This window comes from Mastigoproctus giganteus, chromosome 6, assembly GCF_048544385.1.
Source record: "Mastigoproctus giganteus isolate SK-2022 chromosome 6, ASM4854438v1, whole genome shotgun sequence".
In the NCBI taxonomy this organism is placed as follows: Eukaryota; Metazoa; Arthropoda; class Arachnida; order Uropygi; family Thelyphonidae; genus Mastigoproctus; species Mastigoproctus giganteus.
Genome location: NC_143580.1, coordinates 77,323,173 through 77,346,489, shown reverse-complemented (window position 1 = coordinate 77,346,489; position 23,317 = coordinate 77,323,173). Strand labels below are relative to the sequence as shown.

At 37.0% G+C, this 23,317-nt stretch overlaps 1 protein-coding gene across 3 annotated transcripts in view; it reads left to right on the top strand.

Moving 5' to 3' along the window:
- LOC150084420 (NPC intracellular cholesterol transporter 1-like) overlaps positions 1 to 23,317 on the top strand; it is a 466,919-nt gene that overhangs the window by 107,581 nt on the left and 336,021 nt on the right. The gene's annotated exons all lie outside the window — the stretch shown is intronic.

Here is a 23,317-nt window from a genome sequence, read left to right as displayed (position 1 = left end):
TAAAATAGGATTTTTGTTGATTTAGTGTTTATAATAAATATATTGAAACCTCTCTGAAGCAGCTGCTACTGGATCAGAAGTAAATGTCTACTGTACATATGCATATGCTTGAAGTGATCAGTGTAGCCTGTTTCGATAATTTGGGAACAATGAAATTCGCTGTAACTAGTTGCTTATAACAACAATTTTTTTTATTTTTTATTATTGATTATTATTCCATATTTGTGTTTCAATAAATTAACTTTTATTAAATAAGATACACAGTTAATGTTTAGTAAATAACATGTTTTACTTTTAGTAAAAAGGAATATAAATTACGTTGTTTAGAGCATTTCTTTTTGATGTTTTATTTTCATTATGGATGATTACATCACTAACTAGTTTTAGTCCACATTCATCAAGTTTTGCTTTCATAAAATTTTTTTAATGTGTTAAGGTAACCAGTACATCAACATATTTTTGAATTAGAAGTTAATGCTGCTGTTTAGCCTTTGAAGATTCTTCATCATCCTCCAGATATGCTTCATTGTTTATAAATTTGTTTACCTCATTGTTTGTGTTCCACCGGTGGAACACCACTACATTGTCATCTGTGACAGTATAATGGTTTTGCCACTTCTCATGCATTTGAGCGGCCAGTGTTTGAGTCCTGTTGACGACTGGAGGAATTTTTAAATGCCTTTTTCAATCAGGGCTATAGTTAGCTGATCTGGCAGAGGAAGTAAGGTGCCCCTGTGAGTTATTCCACAATTTTGAACCCACACAGAATGCAAATTGGGCCATGAACACACATACACTTGTACAGACATGATACGGTATGGTCCAAGTTGCTGATGTGCCCAAAACACAACCACTACATTAGTCTGCATGAACATGTTCATCACCACTTGGTGAAGAATTTTATAATATCCATAGCAGGCTGTTAAGTACAGATACATCGGCTGCATATTTAAAGTGACCTTTGTACTGACAAACATTCAAATCAAATCCTGTTTTGCAGAAGCAGTTTTTAATTTAGTAGGGGGGGGGAGTCACTACATTGCATGCTACACTAATCCAGGTTATTGCTTGTAGTACCTATATACTAACTTTCAATTCAAACTTTGATGTCATTAATGATTTTGCAAACAGATTGCTGGAATAAAATTATTGAATTCTGTTTTAATTATATTTTTTTGGATCCTTTGTTTTTCGTAGACCCTAAAAAACTCTATAAGCCCTAGCTAGGTACATTGCCAAAGGTGCCTAATGGAAAAAACTGCCCTGAGTTATTCCTGGGTAGCCTTTACAATCTGGTACTTCTATTGATTGATCATTGCGAATAGCAGTGATTGACAGGCCTAGACCCTCCCACTGGTTGCTTTTTACTTAGTGTTAGAGCGATTTCCCCCACCACCACCAGCCTGCTGCTGTTTTAAAATTGGAAAACAAATTCTTGATTTTAACAGTGGCATGGGGAGGATGTTTATTCTCCCTTCTTTTGCCACTGATTTAAAATCATGAATTTGTTTTCAATTTTAAAAAAGCTGCAAGGGTGGGGAGTAAATGTAATAATTAAAATGGGTACCATATACTGAAGAAGTCAAAGCTTCCAATCATTATGGGGAAAGCAATAAGTAGGGGGGGCTAGGCAGAGCTAGGAAAGATTTCTTGAGTTCATTTAACTGCAGAGACTATTTTCAGATACAAATATGATGTGGGAAATATTCAAGGGATTTATCCTTGAAGCCACAGAGGTATCCATACCATTGTTAAAGTCCTTAAACATAAGATGCCAAAATGGATGTTAGGCGAGGTTAAGAGTTTAACTGGGCAAAAGAAACAGTCATGGGGCAGTTACAGAATCATGTGATTCTGATTTCTATGCACATTATAAGGGAAAGTGAGTGAAAGCTGATTACAAGAAATCTCTAGCAAAGAGAGCCAAGAACATAAGCAGGGAGTTCTCATATGTGAATACAAAAAAAAAGAAAAGAATAAATCAGATTGGTCCTAATATTAATTGGTTGGAATGAAAGGTCCACAGAAAGCTCAGCAAAAATGACAGATGAATTGAACAGATACCTTTTCAGTGATATTTACAGTTGAAAGCACATTCAAATCTTTTGTAAATGGACTCAGATTGCTATAAAATGAGTAATATAAGATCTCACAGAAGCAGTTACTAAAAAAGCTAATGAAGTTAAAGGAGGAAAAAGCTCCAGGGAAGGATGGAGGATGTCATATATTCAGTTCTAATTAAAAGGACTGCATGTGAGTGTATAAGACCATTGGGAATGCTTATGAGAGCATCATTTACATTCCCAACCTGGTAAATTACTATGATGTAGTCATCAAACAGTTGGTTGCAGGTAATTTTTACATTATAATACTGTCCCTCATGGAAGATTGCTATATAAATTGGAAGAAAGTGGAGTTACTGATAAGATCCCATGATGGGTTGTAGACCAGTTAAAGGATAGAAGACAGACAGTTGTCATAAATGGTCAGTCTTCAGGGTGGACTATTATAACAAGTGGAGTCCTTCAGGGCTCAGTGTTTGCCCCCTTTCTAATTTTCATAAATGATATTGATGAGGGAAAGAAAGGCCATCAAAGTTTTCTGATATGAAGGTGGGAAGGGTGCTTAGCAAAATGAGCCAGGACATATTGCTTCAAAAAGAATTGAATATATGCATATATGGTTCCAAAAAATGGCAACTGAGTCTAATGCTTCTAAATGCATGGCTGTGCATTTGAGGGAAAAGAAATCCTGGAGTCAAGTGTAAGGTAGGAGGAGAGGAACTAAAAGTAGTTCAAATAATAAAGGCTTAGGTGTTAATGAAATTTTCCATGCTGTGCAAACAGGCAGCGGCACCTCCGTAGCCAGGTGGGAAGGAGCAGCAGTGCGTAGCACACGCTTCTTGATTATATCTGGGTTCAAGCCCGTCACCACCAAATACGGAGGATGCAGAAAGGTCAGGGAATGACCACCGCATATTCCCGGAGTACTATGGCCTTAGTTGCTAATAAAAAAAAAAAAAAACCCAAACCAAACAGGCAGCTGTTAAGGCACATGGAGTATTAGCCACGATTTATAGGATCGCTATTTGTAGGGAGGACTTCGTTATTTTTTTTGTATAAGTCAATGGTTAGACTGCATTTGGAGCATTATATTAAGGTATGGAGACTACACCTTAAAGAAAAAAGAAAGAAAAGACAAGTTCTGGAGAAGGCTCAAAGAAAGGCAACCACATTAGTGATTAATGCAAATTGTTTCCATATGAAAAACACTTAAAAGGTGTTGACTGCAAAGTTTAACTAGACATTTGAGGAGATATCTGAGTTTAGGTATAAAGTGCCTCATTCGTTGAGTAAAACGAATGAGGAAGATCTGTTCTCCTTTATTAGTGAGACAAGAACCAGAGGACACAAATATGAAATAACAGAAGATTAGATCTTGTGAGGGCAACAGTTTTATTTATTTTAATTTCTAAATTTTTTGGCTAATGCAGTAAAGATTCACTTTTTTGCATCGTTTGGCTTCACTAATACCGATTGCTAGTCATGTTTGTACTCAAAAGTACAGTTAATGTTCCTTTGCTGCTTCACTTCTGGTAGATGTTTATCTCTGTAGGGCATTGTTTTATCCTGAAGTGCATTAAAAAAAAAAAAAAATGTTTCATCTGCATTCACTATTTTCTGGTAGGTGTGCAATGAATACCAATGCCAGTATTCCAAATTCCACACAAATTGCTTTAGAGGAAATATTGTAATATCCACAAAACTTCTTACCAGACACTGGATACTTTAAAGTCAGCAGAATCAATTTTTTATCAATGTTATAAAGCTTCAATTTGAATTGTAGATTCGAAGACAGGAATGTTTGACTGAATAACTTGACTAAACCACCTATTCAGGTGGTTTAGTCAGTTTATCCACCAGAGCACCTTCATGAGAAAATGTATGGTACTGCTCTACATTCTGATTTTCCCACTACTATTTTAAGGTTCTTGATTTTTCATAATTTTTGCTGCTGATGTTTTATCAATTTTCAAATGCTCAGCTAACTTGCTAACTACACATTTTCCTTTTTTTAGAATAATTCTGTTACCTCTAATTTTATTTCAAAGTTAACTACTTTCAAGACCGTATAGTATAGTAACAGTAAATTCTTACCTGGGCCTGAAACTCAGTATGCTAATTTCTCAATTGTCCAAAAGCTGTCCACTTAAAATTTACTACGATACTCTAACAACCACACACTCTAAGTAAACAAAACTGAGCATTACAGATTAGATAGATAGTACTGCCAAATATGTGACATATTGAGTTCAGCTTTTGTACACTTTTAAGCATTCTCTGTATCATATGTTTTCTTAAACATATAGTTGGAGAAAATAGTGATGCACAACATTACATAACACTTAGCTTTATTTTCTTGAACTATTTCAATAGTTTGAGAAAATAACCATGTTGAAATAGCATCCTGTTTCTTTACTGGATAACTGTTCGTTTGATCAGTTATCTGGCAAAGGTGTACAGTCGTGATAGACCTAAACAGCTCAATAAAGCAGTAGTCAAAGTGTTTAGTTAAATTTGATTGACAGTTTTATTAGCATGCATTACTTAACATGGCAATGAAATTACAGCAAACTGGGAGGCACTGTTACTGTATGTTTGAATTATAGAAGGAACATTGAGCACTGCATTGGTTAAGTATTAAATGCATTAGGAGGTGGGGAGATTAAAGTTCATGGTCTGAGTATGAAAGGGTAGCGGTACAGTGTTAAAAATTTCTGTATTTAATGTATAACATTTCAAATAATAGTCCCAAGTGTCATGCAGTTTCGATAATATATATATTTTTTTTAATTAGAGGTCCTGAAGTCAAAAAAGTTGTGTGATTGAGGAAAGATGGACAAAACCAGTCACTGTGCAGTCATCCAGTATTTGGGGGAAGGGGGAAGGGACTAACACCAAAGGCAGTTCATGAGGATATGGTTACTTATGTGGAATAGAAAAGGGAGTATACCCCCTTTCTATTCCATTGTTAAGAAGTGGGCAGCAGAATTTAAATAAGAGAGTGAAAGGGTTTGGAAGATGACTCACACTGTGGGAAGAGTGCAATATCCATTGCTGCAGTTGTGGACAGTGTGCATGATCTGGTGATAGTTTTGCACATTGCCAGTGTCTTGGGCATCTCATCTGAATGTGTGTACCACATAATAACAGAGGTTCTCACTATACAAAAAAAGTGTCAGTATGATGGATTCCAAAGTTGTTGACAGCTGATTGCACAAGACTTGTCAATTGAAGTGAATGTTTGCATTGTTTTAGATTAGGTCCATCAAATTTACCTGCAAGGCTTGTGACCATGGATGAGATGTGGGGCCATTACTTTTAGCCAGAGACAAAGGAGTAGTCCAAACAGTGGAAACACAGCAGCTCTTCTCTCCATCTAAAGAAAGCCAAGTTGATTCCTTCTGTTGGCAAGGTGATGGCATCAGTTTTTTGGAATGCTGATGGTGTTGCTAGCGAATTACCATCAGAAAGGCCAGGCATTCATAGGGGCATATTACACAGACCTTGTCAGTGTTTGCATGAAAACATTGAAGATAAACAACAAGGAAAATACAGCAAAGGAGTATTGTTCCACCAGGACAATATGCTTGCCCATAAGTCTGACATTGCCATGGATGCACCATATGAGTGTGGCTTTTAAATCTTGGACCATCCCTGTTTCCTAATATGAAAAAATACCTGGCTGGAATTCATTTCCTCACTAATAGTGAATCCTTGCTGCAGCAGATGCATTCCTGGATGCCCAAGAGAAAACATTCTTTGCAGTTGAAATTAATGCATTGCAGTATAGGTGGCAAAGTTATATTGACTCCATAGGGGATTATGTTGGAGAGTAACATGTTACCAAACTCTTCAAATAAGCCCTTAATACTCAGGCTCTGAAATCTTCAAATGTTCTCGTATTTTAATATATCTGCACGGTTATAATAGTCTAAAAATTTAACAGTAGGTGAACTCTACAAGTAAGTAAAGTACCATAGACAAAACTAGTACAATACCATAATGTTTCAACTGTTGTGCCACATCACATTTGATAAATGTGAAAAATATCTGAAGTCATTGCTATCTGCAAAGGGAATGTTCATCATATTATCTTGGAAAGTTCCAGTTAAACCATTGTTGCTGGGAATCATTATCTGGTAACTTCTCCATCCTCTCTTTGACAGATTTAAGATGTTGCAGGAATGAAGTTGTGGGAAGAGATATGCCTTTGACTCTGAGGTGGTCACAGCTGTGGATTTGTGGTTGGGAAGGACCATGATAATTTTTTTTTTTTTTTTTTCCCCAATGAGATCAAGGCACTAGAGTAATGGTGGGAAAAAAATGCATTGCAGTAACTGGGGACGGTGTTGAAAAATAAAAAGGGAATTGTAATAGGATAGGTTTCCTGTATGTGTTGGAATATAAAACTGTTTTAACCACCCTCATATACAAGATGATAGGCTATTCAAATGGAAGATTGAAACAAGAGGGATACTGTCTTAGTGCAATATAGAAAGTGTGGATATTAACTAATGAGACTGTGTGCACAGCCACTATACACCAAGCACCATCTGTGAAACAAAGACATAGCAAAGTCATGTTACAACATGCTCATTCGCTCTGCAGTGAGACAGGTTTTCATTATCTTGTGTTTTTCAGTTGGCCGGAAAAATGACAGACAAAAAGAATTGAACAGTGAATCAACCTCAAACTTTTAACAAAAAATAAAGAAAATACAAACTGAAAGTTTTGTTGTTTCATCCAGTTTATGGGAAGATACTATGTCAAGAGCTCAAATGTTTAATGGCATAAAATATTTTTCAAAGGAAAAGAGAATGTGGAAGACTGTGAACAACCAGGCCATCCATGAAAACTGATGAAAATGCACACTGGGTGAGGACATTGATTAGAAGTCACCTTTTAAGCAGTGGCATAGCTAGGGTGGGGCAGAGGGAGCAGTCCACCCCAGGCGGCACTTTTCATGTGAGGCACAATTTTATTTTTCAACGATTCTTTTATTTATGTTAACTTAGTAATTTTTATTACTTAGTTAATAATTAGTTTTTAACACAACTATACTTATAGGGCGCCTCCGTAGCCAGGTGGGAAGGAGCAGCAGTGCGTAGCACACGCTTCTTGATTAGACCGGGGTTCGAGCCCGTCACCACCAAATACGGAGGATGCGGACAGGTCAGGGAATGACCACCGCATATCCCAGAGCAATATGGCCTTAGTTGCTAACGCTCCTAAAATCCAAATAACAACAACAACTATACTTATAAATAAAATATAAATATAACAAAACCATTGCATTTCCCTATCATACTATAATTCAAATTCTTAAAAATAAAGCGCATGGCACAATGATTGCTTTATTGGTTTATTGCTTATACTGTGGCGGCTGCGTCTCAGCAGTGGCACTGCACAGTCAGTTTAATTTATTTCCCTATACGTCGTTTTGACTTTTTGTAGTATTTTTTTGTGTGTGTTGAGAGGGGTGGCAAACTCAGGGACCAAAAGCTCAAAGTCCGCCCCGGGCGGAGGCGCCTCCGTAACCAAGTGGGAAGGAGCAAAAGTGCGCTTCTTGATTAGACCGGGATTCGAGCCCGTCACCACCAAATACGGAGGATGCGGGAAGGTCAGGGATTGACCACCGCATATCCTCGGAGCAATATGGTCTTAGTTGCTAATGCTCCTAAAAACCAAATAACAAATAACATCCACCCCGGACAGCAAAAGCTCTAGCTACAGCTTTTAGGTATTAGAGCTCAAATTTTAACTGGGAATGAGAGAAGTTTGCACCAAGATGGTGCCAAAAATTTTGAATGAAAATCAAGGAATGAGAAGATTCCAAATTTATGAAGGTGTTTTGAAAAACATTGAAGAAGATCCAGGCTTTTTGAGTACCATAATTACATGCCATAAAAGTTGACTGTTCCAGTACGACCCAGGAACCAAAAGACATTCAATGTGATGGAAGACAAAACAATCCCCCAGATCAAAAAAAAAAAAAAAAAAAAAGCATGAAAGAATATTAAAATCAAAGATGAAAACCATGCTCCTTGTTTTCTTTGATATTAAAGGAATTATTAAGACTGAATATATCTCACAAAATCAGACTGTTAAAAAAAAAAAAGCAAACAAACCAAAGTGTTAAAAAGGCTTACAGAAGATGACTTTCAGAAATGTTTGTGCTTGGAAGAAATGTATGAAACAAAGTCCAAGGCAAATAATTTGAAGGGGATAACTTGTAAGGAATGAAATATTTCATTATTTATTTTATTTGCAACAGTCTCGTTATTTAATAGCTGCACCTTCTATGAAGTAGAATAGAGTAATATTAGAATTTGACAAGAAAGTGTGTGTTTGTGTGTGTGTCATTATAATAATGTTCTCTTATCATCCACTGTAAAATGTCAGTGTTACAATTATAATTTTAAGATTTGTACTTATTTGTTGGAATTTTTAGTTAAATAATAATTGCCACATATTTTCAGTATTATATCTAAATGAAAGGTATTGCATTGGTTAAATAATTTAACCTATTGAAATAATTCTAGCCAATTCCATTCTTTTCACTAATAGTACAGAAATTTAATACTAATGACTAACTGCTGCAAATGACTAATATTCTAACTTTTAACAGTGATTTAGACTGATTTTCCTTTGCATGTACCTTATTACTTTAATGCTATCTCTTGTTGATTTGTGTTTGCCTGCTTGATGTAATGTATTTTGTGATTAATGCTTTTTTGTGTAACGTTTACTTTGCACTGTTTCATGCCTCAAGGAAGCCAAGGGATTGTGAATATTTTTTCTCTTCTTTTTAATCAACTAACCCAGTTGACTTATTTTTCTTTATTTATTATTCTGTATTTAAATCTCTGCTTTTTCTAGAGACTTCTGATTTTTGTTTCAATTTTAATTTAAGATATGCAAGGAACAAAAGGTATGCCCAAAATTATTAATTTGTATAAAATTTTAAACAGTTACAATTATTTTCATATGTAAATTGTAGAATTTGTATAATACTGTATTTTGTAATTTTTCAAATGAATTTTCTTACTTTAATTTTTAAATCTTAATTTATAAAAATATAAGGAATATAAATTACTTATATTTCAGTTATATTATGCTCAGATTTCATTATTATGTAGATGAGCTAATGCAGTGGATAAAGGATTGTTTTGTAAAGTATTGGAATACCTATCTGTTAAATTTGCCACTTGTGGTTTAGATGTATTGAGTGGTCCTATCCCCTGACATTGTCAAATTCCATCTATTCTATTTATCTTACTTACTCCATGGCGCGGCGCCTCCGTAGCCAGGTGGGTAGAGCAGCAGTGCGTAGCACATGCTTCTTGATTAGACCGGGGTTCGAGCCAGTGACCACCAAATATGGAGGATGCGGAAAGGTCAGGGATTGACCACTGCATATCCCCGGAGCAATATGGCCTTAGTTGCTAATGCTCCTAAAAAGGCGCCTCCGTAGCCAGGTGGACGGGAGCAGCAGTGTGTCAATGGACACTGCTCATCGTGGACTAATGTTATTAGTGGAGTCCCTCAGCATTCAGTGTTGGGTCCATTGTTGTTTTCTGTATTTATAAATGATATTGATGATGGTATATCAAGCTTAATGTCCAAGTTTGCAGATGATACGAAGGTTGGCAGGGTTGTTAAGGATACTAATGACAGTACGCTGCTGCAACAGGATCTAGAAAAGTTGAGCAAATGGGCTGAGAGGTGGTAAATGAAGTTTAACATTGACAAATGTAAAGTACTACATATGGGAAGCAGTAACCCCAGAGTGACGTGTCAACTCTGTTGTACTACACTGACAGTAGTAGAGAACGAAAAGGGCCCGGTGGTAATTGCGCAGGCAGATATGAAGTTTTTTGAGCAGTGCATACAGTCCGCAAGAGTAGCTCATAGTGTCTTGTCAATGATATACAGGAATTTTTCTAGCAGGGATAAGATGATTATCCCCTTGTATAAGGCAATGGTCAGGCCACACCTTGAGTACTGTATACAGGTCTGGAGGCCTCATTTTAAGAAAGATGTAGAGCTGTTGGAACGAGTACAGAGAAGGGCAACAAGATTAGTGAATGGAACGAAGGGTTGCTCTTACGAAGAGAGGCTTAAGTTTTGCAAATTACAGTGTCTGCAAACTAGGCACTTGCGAGGTTTGTTTGTTTGTTTGTTATTTGGTTTTTAGGAGCATTAGCAACTAAGGCCATATTGTCATTCCCTGACCTTTCCGCATCATCCGTATTTGGTGGTGACAGGCTCGAACCCCGGTCTAATCAAGAAGCGTGTGCTATGCACTGCTGCTCCTTCCCACCTGGCTACGGATGCGCCACCCCTGCAAGGTGATCTGATTGAGGTGTATAAAGCCTTGAATGGTTTGAGCATGCTCAATGCTGATGGGAATCTTCCTCTTGCTCAGAATAATCACCTGAAAGGGCATAAATTCAAATTAAGGAAAGACAGATGTAGGATAGATGTGCAGAAGTTTGCTTTTAGCCAGTGAGTAGTTGGTTGGTGGAACAGACTTTCATCCTTTGTTGTGGAAGTTGATAGCCTAAATAAATTTAAGGCTGAGCTGGACAGGTATTTAGAATGAATGGAGGGGTGAAATGGGAGCGGGTGGGATTTTTTTTGGGCTGATGCTGCATAATCTTGCTTTCTTGCATCATATACCTCTGCTAATGCTAATTCCTCTTCCACTTTTCTCTTAATTAACACAATCATTTAGCTATCTGTTAAAATTCTGATAATTTCTGGAATTCCCCTTCAATAAAAAAACTCCTCATGCGTGAATATTGAAGCAGAATACCTATTCGGTTGGGATCCGGAAAAGTTGCCCCCCCCCCCCCCGCATTTCGCCCTTGGCACATTTCGCCCCTGACACATTTCGCCCCCAGTAGATAATAAATAGGCTATAGAAATGTAAATAATACACCTAATTTTTTATTAATTCTAATTTATTTTGTTTTAATAGAATGAATCAATCAAAGGTAAAGGTAATCAATCGTAGAATAAATGCATATTATTATTGTTTAAAACTCGAAGTTGTATGCAATGCCTCTAAGGTAATCAATCGCATTACGATTTTGAAAATCTTGGACTATTCTTTTGATTCTAGCAGAAATTGCAGCATACTTCTTGTTCCATCAGAAAACCACTCCTGGCTACGCTCCAGTAACTGAAGATTGTTACTAGTGGAAAAAATAAGCATGCGACCCGGGAGCAGTTCGCCCCGAGAATCATACATTAAAAACTGTTTAATAGATTTGATAATTGAGAGCTATTAAGTGCTCAATAATTCCTATATTCTATTATATTATAAATCAACAGAGATTACCTTTATTTTAGATATAGGAAGCTTCTTTTCCAACTCTCCTAGTCCAACTCGCTAATAATTCTTGAGGATGGCGATATCAATTTTACAAAACAGGTGGGACATCTTCCCCACTGTCAGAACCGTAGTGTTCAGACCATGCAGTCTCAACAATGTGCGCTCAAGACTTCTGTCTTCAAACACCATACCTCTGGCAGCAAGGAAACCATTACGTGGATTGGCATAAAATTAGATTTTTGAAGGTCTAAACTGTTTAATAAATATGGACCAATTATTGCTTTTGGTCCTGTAGCTGGACTTTAGAGTTAAATTTAGGGGTCTAATAAAATTGGATATGGGGGGGGGGATTATTTTCTACATTCCTTAAGTCGGATTAGAACTTTTCGGGCGTCATGTTCACAGGAATAGAGCAACTCACAATTAAGCATTGATATCGCCATCCTCAAGAATTATTAGCAAGTTGGACTAGGAGAGTTGGAAAAGAAGATTCCTATATCTAAAATAAAGGTAATCCCTGTTGATTTATAATATAATTAAAAACTGTTGTACATTGCCATCGATAATAATTTCTTGATAATTTTGTGTGATTACTAGGTCCTAGAGATTGCTCGGCAAGGCAGGAGTACTATTGTTGCATCGAACATGACGAATGGTTCGTTTAAGTGAATCCTTTTTAGGAAGTAATGCTGTGACATTGGTATGAGCCTTTGCAATAACTGATGCAACAATTTGCTGTGGCCGTTCGTTCGTGGTTGTTGCATGTTGCTGTATTTGACCAATCAGTTGCAATGCTTCCGACCTTGCAGCTTGAGCTGCATGGTTATGTTTAGTTATGACTTTCACAACTGGGCCTTCCAAACCCTCTGTTCAAACACGCCCTTTGCAGGTGGAATGTTTTTGAATTGAGCGAGAGTCCACTCTGTATCTTATTTCTCTGTGGAGGCGACGAAAACAGCAAATGCGCACTGTCGACTGCGCCACGAAATGTGAGGAGAGCCAGATGCAGAAACTTTTATTGTTTGAATTTAGACAAATCAGAACAAGATTCACTTGTTACTGAAAAGACTCCTATAAGATTAGTCACTGTTCCCTCCCCCATGTCCATCACTAACCACATGACTATCACCCTCGTGGTAGGGTATGTATTCTTTCCATTGTGGAAGGATTAACAGTTCCAGTTAATCCTTCCACAATGGAAAGAGAACCCTGAACACATACAAAAGGGGAGAAATTAGTTTAAAAGCTACATGACAATTTGTACACGAATGTCATTTTGAAAATTTGTTCGGAAAAGTTAGAGTTATCGTAAGTTCAGTTTGAGTAATCGAGAGAGTTTAACATGGAATCTCCACTAAAGGGGCTTGGACTTCAATAAAAATTTGAGTTATCGAGAGTTGACTGTACAGTATTTATATTTCTGTAGCCTACTCATTATCTACTGGGGGCAAAATATGCCGGGGGCGAAATGTGCGAGGCCAAATGCGGGGGTGCCACTTTTCCGTAAACCATTCAGTTTGTAAGCAACCTGGGCGGAATCACGAACAGTTAAACTGTCGTTGTCAAGTGGACCAATTTGATTCAATCCCTTCCTTCTACTGTTAATATAAGTAAAGAAGTCTGCTGCATTTTTAGCATTCTTTGCCAGAGACTTTTGTAATCTGCCTAAGCTTGCCTAACCTCCTTTGTGACGACTTGATTACAGACTAGTTTCTGTCTACGATAGGCTTTGGTATCATCTGATACTTTATATGCATCTCATGCATTTTTCTTCTCAGCTATAAGTCTCATTAGTAATCTGACATCCATTTAGGTCTAAACCTCGAATATATTTCATTTTTCTTAGATAGTATGAATCAGAGCTGTACTACTCAATATGTTCTACGTTGATAATAATATTAGTAAAATAATAAGAGGTGTTTACCTCAATATAGTGCGTAGAACACTTCCGTATGATACCTTCCAGAAATTAAAACGGAAAAAACAAAAAAATCGACAACGGTACATTAGAGTAAAATATAAATAATTAAATAATCAATTTAACATAATTCAAATCAATTTAAAATAATTAAAAATCAAATTAATGCAATTAAAAGAATCTAATGAAAATATTCAAAACGATTTTCTTTCCTAAAGCTGACAACCCTTTTCGACTGTATGTCGTGATCACAGGAATGAAAATTACCGAATCGGGTTAAACCTGATACTTAAATAGAGATTATTTGTCTTCGCGCATGCGCGTAAAGGTCCACGCGTCGGAGATCAAATATGGCCGCCGAACATTAACAGAATTCTCTTGTAATTTAATGTCAACGGTTTCTGCAATTAATAGTCATGTATAATTACATTGAATGTTAAGTATTTTGGCCTCGTTAAATAAAAATGTTTTTCGTTAATGGCATGAAAGGCTAATTCTGACGCTGCTGAACGAGAAGCACGAACTGAGGCTTCATGTTGATTTACACGAATATTAAGAGAAAATCGGGTCAAACCTTGATAAGACGAGTCGCAATCACCGCAAGAAATGTTGTATACCAGATCATTAATTTGTGTTGCAAACGCTGAAAGAACCGAGCGATTGTTCAGTGTAGTGTGTAACTTCCATATTGGCCTAGCTACAATTTTAAATTCGGTATCTTTAAAGAATCTGTTAAGCTTTTGTGCCACTGTTCAACATATGGGACAGAAATAAAGTGTTTTTTGATATTACTATTGTTGATTAGTGTAGTATTTTGTATCCTATCCTTAGCTTGTACCCTAATTCGGTTTGTTGTGGTAATGGAATAACCAGTTCAAGAATCTGCTAGTTAATATTTGTATTTCTGAGTCCAAAGCAGATTCCGTTGTTGAATATTTATAGACATTAAGAAATTGATTAAAGATAATCTATCTTTTGTAGGTGAACGGGTGATAGCTATTATAATGTAGAAGCATACCGGTGTTTGTAGGTTTTCGATAGATGCTAAATAGTATTTTATTCGAGTCCCGGGTAAGCGTGAAACTTAGAAAGTTTAATGACTTTGTATCCGTATCCTCCCTTTCCAATGTAAATTTGAGTCTAGAATGAATATTAAACGAATGTAAAATGTCTTGGATAGTATTACTATTGGTAATAACTAGAACATCGTCTAAATACCTCCCATAGTATGTGATACGGGTTCGAAAAGGTGTCAAATGTATCTGCTCAATCGTTGAGAGATAGATCTCTGACATTAAGCCACTCAGGCTCAAACCCATTGGTAATCCAAAAATTTGTTTGTACACCTTGTCTCGAAAGGTGATGTAGTTAGCCTGAACTAACAGTTTAATTAAGTGAAAAATTTCCTTAATAGGTAGCTTCGTATAATTAATCGGTGTCGAGTTTTTATTTAACATATCCCAAATAATATCTAATGTGTATTCAACATTTACATTCGTATATAATGAGGTAACATCTAGTGAGAATAAATTGTCATTGTCGCCGAGTCTACAGTCTTTAAGCTTATTAAATAATGTATCGTAGTTCTTAATCCCAAATTGTATTACCTGTCTAAAGGGTTTTATAATGTTATATATATGTGTGGCTAAGGATGAAAATGCCAAGTTCCTGTAGGAAACAATTGGTCGAATAGGAAACCCAGTCTTGTGTAATTTTACCTGACCGAAAAGTGCAGGAATATTGTATGTTCTGGACTTCAATTCCTTTAACTGAACCATAGTAATGTAGTAGTTTTTTCTATATGTGGTTAACGTTTTATTGTATTGATTGACCAAATTGGTAAACAGTGCCAGGTCTACTTCACGATAAGTGGAGGTATCTGACACAACTGAATCTAACTTATTAATATAATCATGTTTATCTAGTATTACCACCGTGTCTCCTTTATCTGCACTCTGTATAATAATGTCCTTATTTCCCCGAAGTTCTCGTAAAGCTGAACTGTCGTGTATTCAATTTACTTGTCGCGTTTCTTTTATGTTATTCACTACTTGGTTAACTTGTTGAATAAATACATCTTTTTGTGGAACATTACGAAGTCCAAATTCAATATCAATTACGAATTGCTTTTTAGGCAGTTTTTGAGGTGGTAAATTATAATTTAGTCTTTTGGATAAAAGCGAAATCTGGTCCTGCGATAGTGTACACGAGGAAAGATTTGTAACCCGTTGATATGTCGGTTTTTTAGCATTAGCATTAGTAGAGGCATTTGATGCAAGAAAGCAAGCTTATGCAGCATCAGCCAAAAAAAAAAAAAAAAACCCCACTTCCACTTCATCCCTCTGTTCTTTCAAAATACCTGTCCAGCTGAGCCTTAAACTTATTTAGGCTATCAACCTCCACCACAAGGGATGGAAGTCTGTTCCACCAACCAACCACCCGCTGGCTAAAGGCAAATTTCCGCACGTCTATCCTACATCTGTCTTTCCTCAATTTGAATTTATGCCCTCTCAGGTGATTTTTCTGAGCTAGAGGAAGAATCCCATCAGCATTGAGCATGCTTAAACCATTCAAGGCTTTATACACCTCTATCAGATCACCTCGCTGGTGCCTAGTCTCCAGACACTGTAATTTGCAAAACTTAAGCCTTTCTTCGTAAGAGCACCCCTTTGTTCCATTCACTAATCTTGCCCTTCTCTGTACTCATTTCAGCAGCTCTACATCCTTCTTGAAATGAGGCCTCCAGACCTGTATACAGTACTCTAGGTGTGGCCTGACCATCGCCTTATACAATGGAATAATCACCTCCTTATCCCTGCTGGAAAAATTCCTGTATATCATTGACAATACTCCATGAGCTACTCTTGCAGCCCGTCTGCACTGCTCAGAGAACTTCATATGCCTGCACAACCACCCCCAAGTCCCTTTCATTCTCTACCACTGTCAGTGTAGTACCACAGAGTTGATACATTGCTCTGGGGTTGCTGTTTCCCATGTGTAGTACTTTACATTTGTCAATGTTAAACTTCATTTGCCACCTCTCAGCCCATCTGCTCAACCTATCCAGATCCTGCTGCAGCAGCATAGTGTCAGTAGTGTCCTTGACAACCCTGCCAACCTTTGTATCGTCTGCAAACTTGGACATTAAGCTTGATATACCATCATCAATATCATTTATAAATACAGAAAACAATAATGGACCCAACACTGAGCCCTGAGGGACTCCACTAATAACATCAATCCACGATGAGCAGTGTCCATTGATTACCACTCTCTGTCTTCTTCCCCTCAACCACCCCTTTATCCATAGCAGCAATTTGCCTCCAATGTCACACTGCTCCAATTTGTGTAGCAGTCTTCCATGTGCAACAGTATCAAAAGCCTTTCTAAGATCCGAGTATATAATATCAAAGTTATTCCCTGCATCCAGTTCTTTTGTGACTGCATCATAGTATCCAATCAAGTTGGTCAGGCAAGACTTCCCCTTAACAAAAACCATGCTGTGTCTGAGCTATAACTGAAGTCTTGTCTAAATGATCCTGCAGTGCTTCTTTAACCAGTGCCTCCATTAATTTTCCTGGAACAGAAGTTAAGCTCACAGGTCTATAATTATTTGTGTCAGCCTTTGATCCTCCTTTGTGAATTGGGGTCACATTTGCACATTTCCAGTCTATGGGTACCTCCCCTGTGTCCAAGGAAGCTCTCATAATTATGGCTAAGGGTTTGCTTACTTCCTTTGCTGCCTCCTTTAATATAACTGGATAGATCCCATCCACCCCGGGTGCCTTTCTTGTGTTTATCTTCAACAGTTTCTCCTCCACTTTACTCCCAGTTATTTCAAGATTCTGTAGCTTACTGCTAGAGTTGAATACACCTCTGGCATTCCCCTCGCTGAATAACTCCTCATGTGTGAATGTCGATGCAAAATATTCATTTAGTTTGTTAGCTACTTGAGCAGGATTATCAACAGTTGACCCATCAATATCAAGTGGACCAATCTGATTTATCCCCTTCCTTCTAGAGTTTACATAAGTAAAGAACTCTTTGCTGTTTTTCTTTGCATCCCTTGCCAAGGATTTCTCGTAATCTGCCTTTGCCTGCCTAACCTCCTTTGTAACTTGGTTGCATATCAACTTGTATCTATCATAGGCTTCTGTGTCATGTGTTAATTTGTATGTATCCCATGCATTTTTCTTCTCTGCCATATGCCTCATTAGTTCATCTGACATCCATTTTGGCCTAAACCTTGAACAATATTTCTTAGTTGGTATGTAAAGCCTAGTAGCTTCCAAGATGAGTTCTTTGAATGCTTCCCATTTTGAATTTGCTGTTGGTAACATCATCAGTTGGTCCCACTGTATAGAATTTAAATACTGTCTCAGTCCATCGTAGTCGCCTTTACGGAAGCAATAACCCTTCCCTTTACCTCTTTGAGTAAATCCCACTTCAGCACACTGTGATCACTGCCACCTAGTGGTTCATTTATCTGCAGATTCTTAATGCATGAAGAATCACTGCTGATAATCAAATCAAGAGTATTACTCCCTCTAGTTGCCTCCCGAACATGCTGATGTAGAAAACAATCATCCAATAAATCCACAAAAGCCCTGCTAGTGTGTGAGTAACCAGCCCCCAAATTCCAGTCAATATCTGGGAAATTAAAATCTCCCATTATAAGACTCTCTGATTTACTGGCCCACTCTATTTCCCTGTACAGTTCCTTATTATACTCATCAGAGTCATTAGGCCTATAGCACACTCCTACTCCCAATTTTGATCTCCCAATGTTTATATCACACCAAACTGATTCAACACTGCACTGTCCAGCGATGTCGACTGGCTTCACTTCCTTGGTTTTTATGTGTTTCTTAACTAATAGCATAACCCCTCCTATCCTGTCTATCCTTCCTGTACACACTGTACTCCCCAAATTCCAATTCTGCATTCCTTATATCTGTGTGACACCACGTCTCTGAAGCCGACCGGGCTAGCCAGGTGGGTAAAGTGCCTGCCTGGCAACCCAAAGGTCGCGGGTTCGATTCCCGCCTCGGGCTTGGATCAAAGTACTGCAAAAACCTTGGGAGGTGCACTATGGCCACAGAAGCCGATGCGCCAACAACTACCAAACCAAAAAAAAAAAACCAACCACGTCTCTGATATCCCAATATATCTGCCTTTGACGTTTTGACCAGCACCTCATATTCATCAAATTTATTTATTAAAATACTAACTTTGGTGTACATGCAAGTATATACGTGCACCTGTTCTTATTCTTAGCTACCCTAACACGGTCCTTGTATTTACTTGTTCTGCGATGACTCGCAGCAGTCTCTGAAATCCCCAGTAACTTGTTTTCCAGTCTGCTGCTCATTCCAAAAGAAATATACTTCTATTCAAGTGATGCAGATTCTGAATCTCATTGAAATGTATCTGTTAGAATGCTACAAGCAACAGATGCCAACTTTGCTTGGAGTGATGATTCTTCATAGATGGAATCCATTTACTAATGAATAGCACCTACTTGTTCTAGCACACCAGAGAAACATCTTGAAGCACTCATAAAGGGACCTCTTAGATATAAGCGGCAGTGAACATATTAATTCAATAAGAATGTTGAGAAATACGAAATTTTTAGAAATCTTCAAGTACCGTGTTAATGGACTAGAAAGGAATAGCGAAAGCTTAAAAAGCGGTACTCACCTTGAAATTAATCTGCGATGGTTTACTTAGGAAGCGTGGTTAATGTTTAAGTTGAATTGTTGAATTGAAAATTAAAAGGGAGGGAAGTAGATAAAAGTTGACTGAGTTAAATAGGCGCAAGGAAATAGAAGTGTACACATCCAATCCTTGGTTGTCATCGAAATAAAGAGAAGAAGGAATGATTAAAAACTCTGTAAGTGAATCCGATGAAGCCAATAGTCTTTACGAGGACTTTCGTTAGTTAGAGAACGTCTTCAGTTGGCAATGTGTGGGGAGAGAACGCGCGTGATATTTTAAGAATAAAAAATTATACTCTCGTGATGCCTTTTTTGACATGTGGGAACTTTAATCTCGAGAGGTTCCAAATTGGGGAAAGATTGAAGGGGAGTTTAGAATTTAGAATTTTGAGGTTAGAGTGGTGCTTGTACCATTCAATAACTAGGGCTTCATATTGGAGTATTCTGTAACTGGATTTTAGTTTAATGATTGAAATGGCAGAGTCGATGAGCGGGTTGTGGTTGTGAGTCTGGGCATGAGTTGTAAGTTCTGTGACAGATTGGTTGGACATGAGACTATGAAAATGGTAGTATGCACGGGTATTGGATGTTTTTGATGAGCCAAATTTAGTAGTGGTACTTCCGATATAACATGTGTTGCAGTTTGGTTGACAATTGATGAGGTATATAATATTATTAAGGTCGTTTGTAGGATATTTGTATGAGTCTTTATAGGTGCTGAAGAAGGATCCTAATTTGTTGTAGGTGGAAAAAACAAGGGAGATATCAGTGTTGTTAAATAGGCGTCGGAACTGTCCTGCTAGTTCATTGTGGTAAGGGAGGACTATGCGGATGTTTGTTTTATTTTTGTCTTTGGTTGGGGTGTTAGATTTAATTTTATTTTTAGCGTTAAGGATTGTATTTAAAATAAGTTGGTGGGGGTAACCTCTGGATATAAATTTGTCGGTGATATACTGTATTTCATTGTGAAGGTCAGTGGGTAAGGAACTGTACTTTAGTGCATTGTGAATTTGGTTATATAAGACTGCCTTTTTAGTGTTTAGAGGGTGATGAGAAGCAAAATGTAAGTATTTACCGGTGTTTGTATTTTTCCTGAAAATTTTCGTATTTAATTTTGTGCCTGTTATATAGATAGTAAGATTAAGGAAATTAATCTGATTATTTTGTCCAATTTCAAGGGTGAATTTAAGTCTATCGTGTACAGAGTTAAGTTTTATGAAGAGGTTATCAATAATGGATCTGTTGCCTATTACAAGAATGTCGTCGGCATAGCGCATGTATAGTTTTAGTTCAGGGGGAAAGGGGTGTAGAATTTGGCTTTCAATGGCGGCTAGGTAGATTTCAGATAATGGGGCTGAAATCCCTAGTCCCATTGGTAAGCCAAATATTTGTTGAAAGATTTTTTTGTTGAATCTAAAAAATCTTGCTTCTAATAGAAGGGTGGTGAGTTCAAGGATATGGTCTATAGAAAGGGAGGTACGTTTTGTTAAGGTATCGTCTGTTTCTAAGAATTTGCGTAGGGCTTGTAAAGTAAATGGGATATGGACATTCGTGTAAAGAGAAGTAACGTCATAGGAAGCTAGGATGTCTGTATCGGATATTGTGATATTATTAATTTTTTGAAAAGCTTGATTGGTGTTATTGATCTTGAATGTGGAAAATTTAGTAAGGGGGGTTATGATTTTAACCAGGAAGGAGGATAAATTAGCGAAAGCTGAATTGCTGTATGATACAATTGGTCTTAAAGGGTGGTCAGCTTTGTGTAACTTGATAATCCCAAACATGTGGGGGAGGATGTTATTGCGAATTCCAATTTGCTGTAGTGTGGAAAGGTTGATTTCCTTATTTTGCCTGAGTTTCCTGAGAATTATATCGAGTTTATTTTTGAGTCTTGTGATGTTATGGTTATTAACATTTATGTATGTGTTTGGGTCTGCTAAGATGGATTCTAATTTTTCGGTGTAGATGTCTTTATCTATTATAACGATCGTATCACCTTTATCAGCTTTTTGAATAATAACGTTAGAATTTTTACTGAGTTTGTGTAAATCCATAAGCTGTTGTTTTTTTATATTAGAGCAGGAAGAAAGTTTGGTATTAATAATACTATTTGTTTGGTGCATTAGGCGCCATTTATCGGGATGATGTTCGAGTTTGGACTGGAGTTCAACGATGCAGTCTTTTATAGGGTAATGTTGATTTTTGATGGCAAAATTAAAGCCATATTCCAGGCCAGAAAGTTCAGCGGGTGTAAAGGATTTGGAAGAGAGGTTAACAGTGGTGATTTTTGTGGGGGAACGAGTCGTAAGGGAATTCCATTTTTTATTATGTCTTTGTGTTATTTCTTGGTTGGTAGCATTAATACGTATATTGTTTTTGTTGGTGAACTCGATCCAGGCATGAGGGGTCATTTCTTTTTTAAGGTAAAATCTGAGTTGGTGTATACTATTTAAAAGGCTATATTTTTTGTTATATCTCTTCCTGATTTCTTCACGGATGATCATAATAGATGTGCGGTGTATGATATGGGGATATTTTTTGCAATTATTTTTAGGAAAAATGCGGGCAAATTTAGGGATGATATTGTGGTGGAGGCATTTTTGTAAAAAGGCAATGTGTAACTTATTGGAAAAATATTTGATGAGTATACTGGTTAGTTGAGTTTTTTTATGATTATAAGACATGTCTAAAGGCATCAGAGAGAATAAAGAATGTGAAAAAATTTAAATTTTAATTTTTTCACATTCTTTATTCTCTCTGATGCCTTTAGACATGTCTTATAATCATAAAAAAACTCAACTAACCAGTATACTCATCAAATATTTTTCCAATAAGTTACACATTGCCTTTTTACAAAAATGCCTCCACCACAATATCATCCCTAAATTTGCCCGCATTTTTCCTAAAAATAATTGCAAAAAATATCCCCATATCATACACCGCACATCTATTATGATCATCCGTGAAGAAATCAGGAAGAGATATAACAAAAAATATAGCCTTTTAAATAGTATACACCAACTCAGATTTTACCTTAAAAAAGAAATGACCCCTCATGCCTGGATCGAGTTCACCAACAAAAACAATATACGTATTAATGCTACCAACCAAGAAATAACACAAAGACATAATAAAAAATGGAATTCCCTTACGACTCGTTCCCCCACAAAAATCACCACTGTTAACCTCTCTTCCAAATCCTTTACACCCGCTGAACTTTCTGGCCTGGAATATGGCTTTAATTTTGCCATCAAAAATCAACATTACCCTATAAAAGACTGCATCGTTGAACTCCAGTCCAAACTCGAACATCATCCCGATAAATGGCGCCTAATGCACCAAACAAATAGTATTATTAATACCAAACTTTCTTCCTGCTCTAATATAAAAAAACAACAGCTTATGGATTTACACAAACTCAGTAAAAATTCTAACGTTATTATTCAAAAAGCTGATAAAGGTGATACGATCGTTATAATAGATAAAGACATCTACACCGAAAAATTAGAATCCATCTTAGCAGACCCAAACACATACATAAATGTTAATAACCATAACATCACAAGACTCAAAAATAAACTCGATATAATTCTCAGGAAACTCAGGCAAAATAAGGAAATCAACCTTTCCACACTACAGCAAATTGGAATTCGCAATAACATCCTCCCCCACATGTTTGGGATTATCAAGTTACACAAAGCTGACCACCCTTTAAGACCAATTGTATCATACAGCAATTCAGCTTTCGCTAATTTATCCTCCTTCCTGGTTAAAATCATAACCCCCCTTACTAAATTTTCCACATTCAAGATCAATAACACCAATCAAGCTTTTCAAAAAATTAATAATATCACAATATCCGATACAGACATCCTAGCTTCCTATGACGTTACTTCTCTTTACACGAATGTCCATATCCCATTTACTTTACAAGCCCTACGCAAATTCTTAGAAACAGACGATACCTTAACAAAACGTACCTCCCTTTCTATAGACCATATCCTTGAACTCACCACCCTTCTTATTAGAAGCAAGATTTTTTAGATTCAACAAAAAAATCTTTCAACAAATATTTGGCTTACCAATGGGACTAGGGATTTCAGCCCCATTATCTGAAATCTACCTAGCCGCCATTGAAAGCCAAATTCTACACCCCTTTCCCCCTGAACTAAAACTATACATGCGCTATGCCGACGACATTCTTGTAATAGGCAACAGATCCATTATTGATAACCTCTTCATAAAACTTAACTCTGTACACGATAGACTTAAATTCACC